Below are 4,561 nucleotides of genomic sequence, written 5' to 3'. Positions count from 1 at the left end.
CTTCTTTTAAAAGAGTTTCTGAAGGATTGATATTATTTTTTTCTCTACATGTTTGATCGAATTAACCAGTGACACCTTATAGAACTGCAATTTTCTTTGTTGGAAGCTTATTTTTTCCGACTAATTTAATGCCTCTGTTTGTGATAGGTCTTTCCAGACTTTTTTTCTTTTTGAATAATTTTTGGTAGTTTTTGACTCTCTAGGAATTTATACATTTCAACTAAATTACCTAGCAAATTGGTATACAGTTGTTTGTAATATTTCTTTATAATCCTTACTATTTCTGTAAGGTCTGATTTTAGCAATTTGAATCTTTTATCTTTTTTGCTTGGTCAGTTTTGCTAAAAATGTATCTTTTTTCTTTCCAAAGGAACAATTTTTGGTTGTGTTGATTTTCTCTACTTTGAGAGTTTAATACATTACATTTAATGTAAATATTAGCAAGCTAGGCCTTAACTCTGTTTTTTACAATTTGTTTTCACTGTGTCTTATATCAATTTCTCACTTTCTCCATTATTGCCTTATTTGGTGTTAAATAGATAATTTTTGGTGTACCACTTTTATTCCCTTGACGTTCCTTTAATTATATATTTTTAATTTATTTTCTTAGTAGTTGCCCAGGGGGTTATAATTATTATTTAAGTTCACATCAACCTTGTTTGAATTTATGGCAACTTAATCTCAATACTATGCAAAACCTTTTATTGTATATGGATTTCTCAACCTCTCTTTGTCCTTTTACTACCACAATTACCTTCTTATGCATTGCATATCCATCTATATACATTTATAAATATTGTTTTATATAATTGTCTTTTAAATTAGACAGGCAAAAAATACAAACAGGGGAGTCTGGGTGGCTCAGTCAGTTAAGTGCCTGCCTTCGGCTCAGGTTATGATCTCAGGGTCCTGGGATGGAGTACCATATTGGACTCCTTGCTCAGTGGGGAGCCTGCTTCTCCCTCTCCCTCTGTCTGCTGCTCAGCCACTTGTGCTCTCTCTCTCTCTCTCTCCCTCAATCTGTCAAATAAATAAATAAAATAAACCACAAACAAAAGCTGTATTTATGCTTTTTTTTATATTTACCTTCACTTTAGTATTTACCTTAACTGGTATTTTGTTTGTGTGTTTGTTTTGTTTTGGTTTAAAAATCTAAATTACCATCTTCTCATTTCAGCCTGAAGGAATCCCTATATGATTTCTCATAGGTCAAATCAGATAGCAACAAACTTTCAAATTTTGTTTATCCAGAGTTTTAATTACTCCTTTGTTTTTGAAGGATCATTTTGTTGTATATATAATTCTTAGTTGTCATTTTTTTTCTTTCAGCACTTTATGTAGACCACCTACCATATTCTGTCCTCAGTGGTTTCTGATGAGAAATCAGCTATTTTATTGATGATTCCTTGTAGAAGATAAGTTGTTTCTCTCTTGCTGCTTTCAAGATTCTTTCTTTGTTTTTGATGTTTGACAGATCATAATTTGTCTAAGTGTAGATCTTTTTTTTAAGAGGGGGTCAAACTATTATATTATCATTTACAGATTTGATTACATTCAATTTTGTTGGCATTAAAATTAAAGGTATTTTAAATTTGAAAGGATAAATCAAGGACAAGAAATTATTTTTGGTAAAAGTGGGAATGCAAGTTCTCCAGTAATTACAGATTAGAAGGCAGAAATCAATTTAGAGTAACACATACAAACCTCATGTTTACAATGATTGTGGCACAGATTTAAACTTTATAGTGCATTAGTAAACTGTTCACATTTAGATCTTCACCTTGATATCAAATAGCTGCTTCTTTATAAACAATCTCTGTATCTTTTACAAATAAATTGGTCTTCCAGGTGCCTTAGTACACTTAAAATTTCTTCATTGTATATATACAAAACATTTAGAATTTGGTAGGGCAAAATATATACTTTATAACAAAACTACAATGTACCTGTCAGGTATGAACAATATACACAAAATAACATGGCATAGAGTATTTACAAAATATAAAATATAATACAAGTTGTTTGCAATTTTTAAACTCATCTTTTGCACTTGTATGTTACAAGACAAATTTCCATTTCTGTGTCAATTTTCTTTTTAAGAGTCCAGGGAGTTTTTTAAAAAGCTATGTTTTACAGATATACTGCAATCTGAGATCTAAGTTTGAAGTTGGAGGAGATCTTTTTTTTTTTTTTAAGGTGTATTTATTTTATAGAGCGGGAGTCTGGAGCTTAGCTGGACCCAGGGCTGATCTCACCAACCTGATATCAGGACCTGAGTGGAAACCAAGTGTCAGATGCTTAACTAACTGACACCAGGTGCCCCAGGTGAGCCTTTAAGTGTACTGCCATTAACTCCCTGTTGTGGTTGGAATTTTCAATAGTGTTTCCCATACTGTGACTAGGAGGCTTTGGAAGAACAGAGAGAAGGTGGATCAGTAAACTTTGCCCCCAACGTAATTTTCCTTTTGGTTCACTTCAGTTAGAAATGCTGATTTCTTCAAATGTATATTTGCAATGTTCTCAGTATTTTTAAAAAGGCTTTTTTTTTTCCTGCTTCTGAATTATATTGGATGAAACAGAATCCTGCCAGAAGTTATTTTCATTTCTTCTTGCAGAGATAATCTTGGTTAGTGGTAAATTATATTTACTCTTCTATCTTTGGTTGTTCACACAAATGTGTACCATGAACAAGCTGGCTGTGGGGAATGGCAATTTTCTAGAATTTTCCCAACTTTGATTTTAAAAACTTCTCTTCAGAACAAGGTTTGGCCAGGCTCCACAGATGGCAAGAAAAGGACTTACTTCTTCAGTTTTGGTTGTGGTTGCAGGACCCGGGGTGTGGGGAGCAAATTGATGGTCTGGTTCAGGACTTCCTGTGCTCTGCTTGCGACAGTCTCGGAGCTTTGCCAGTCCTTGAAGCTCTGCCGGTGCTGCTGGTACTGATGTAAGCGACTGGGCAGTTGCCTTTCTGGACTGGCCCACACCTTCTTTCACTCCTTCTTTGTTGCTTGCTTTCCGAAGCAACTTCAGAAAGTTGCCTCCTGCTTGCCTCCTGCCCTAGCTAGACAACAGGTGGACAGAGGTGATGGGGTGCAAGGCTGAGGGGTCAGGCAGAGACCATCTCCCCCAGGAAGTGAGGGAGGAAAAGGGTCAGGGGCAGTACCCGGGGGTCTGGGATCTGTGGTAAAGGTGGTGGGACGGTAGTTACTATCCGTAGGGCCCAGAATTAATTGTGAGTGGAAAAGCTCAGGAGTATAAGGCAGCCACCCAAGACAAGTGACCACCTCTGCAAGACGGAGACGATGGTCATAGCTCTAAGAGGAAAGTGGCTCAGCAGGAAAAGAAGGATGAGGTGAAGCCAGAGATCATGGGGCAGCAGCGGTGGCTGCTGCTAAACAGCGGGAATGGAGCAAGGACCATCGTTTGGGCCGTGGTGGTACAGCAACTAAGTGTAAATCTTTTAAAGCTTATCTTGGAGTTTGTTGAATTTCTCAGTGTGTAAGTAAAGGTTTTTATCAAATTTGGGTTTTCTTAACCATTATTTGTTCAAATATTATTTCTATTCTTTTGTCCCTGTCCATTCCTTCTGAGACTTCCATTATGCATATGTTGATGCATTTGATGATGTCCAACAGTACTATTAGGCTCTGTTTGTTTTTCTTCATACTTTTTTTTTCTTTCCCTTTTTCAGAGTGGATAACCTGCACTGACCATATTCAAACTTATTGATACTTTCTTCTGCCTGCTCAAATTTGTTGTTTGTCCAATCTAGTGAACTTTTAAGTCCATTTGTATTTCTTAACTCCAGAAATTGTATCTCTTTAATGATCTTTTCAGTTTTATGACACATTGGACTCATATTCTTCTTTAGTCCTTTATTATGATTTCCTCTGACTCCAAATATATTTACAATAGATTATTTAAATTATTTATCTAATACAGCCAACATCTAGGCTTCTTCAGGGATAGTTTCTCTTGATTGTTTATTTCTTGTGTATGACCTATAATTCTGTTTCTTTGCAGTCGTTTATTTTTTTTGTTGAAAACTAAGCATTTTTAATATTATAATGCAACAACTCTGGAATTCAGATTTTTTTTTCTTTTCTCCAGGGTTTGTCTTTGTTGCTGTTGAGGTTGTGATTTGTTTTGCTTGTTTAGTAACTTTTCTGAACTAATTCTATAAATTCTATAAAGTATTTTTATTGACCATTGATATCTTTGATTTATCAGCTTTATAGTCAGCTAATGATTAGACAGAGGTTTCCTTATACTCCTGGAATCAAAATCTTTCTCATATTTTGTGAAGGGGCTCTTTGTGCAAGTTCAGTCAATCCTTCAACACTCAGCTGGGAAGTTTACAGCTCTGCCTTAGTGTTCACTTCCTGCTTGTGCAGAACCTCAAGGTCAACCAGAAGTGGGGGCTGAGAGTCTTCTCTGATCTTTTCTGAGCATGTGCACAGCACTGGGCATGCATATTATCCTCTAAATTCTCAGAAATATGTTCAAAGTTTTAAAACTTTTATGTACATTTTATTCCCCAACATTTCCTTCTAAAATTTTG

The 4,561-nt window shown here is 35.5% G+C and overlaps 1 pseudogene; it reads right to left on the bottom strand.

The window, feature by feature from the left end:
- Positions 1 to 2,298: 2,298 nt before the first annotated feature.
- On the bottom strand, positions 2,299 to 3,310 carry LOC114223750 (proline-rich nuclear receptor coactivator 1 pseudogene; annotated as a pseudogene).
- Between the last annotated feature and the right edge of the window lie 1,251 nt (positions 3,311 to 4,561).

This window comes from Eumetopias jubatus, unplaced genomic scaffold (assembly GCF_037043125.1).
Source record: "Eumetopias jubatus isolate StellerSeaLion01/CBP00866 unplaced genomic scaffold, mEumJub1_p1.0 scaffold_11, whole genome shotgun sequence".
NCBI lineage: Eukaryota > Metazoa > Chordata > Mammalia > Carnivora > Otariidae > Eumetopias > Eumetopias jubatus.
Note: the sequence above shows the minus strand (reverse complement) of the source record. Positions and strands in the feature narration are given on the sequence as shown.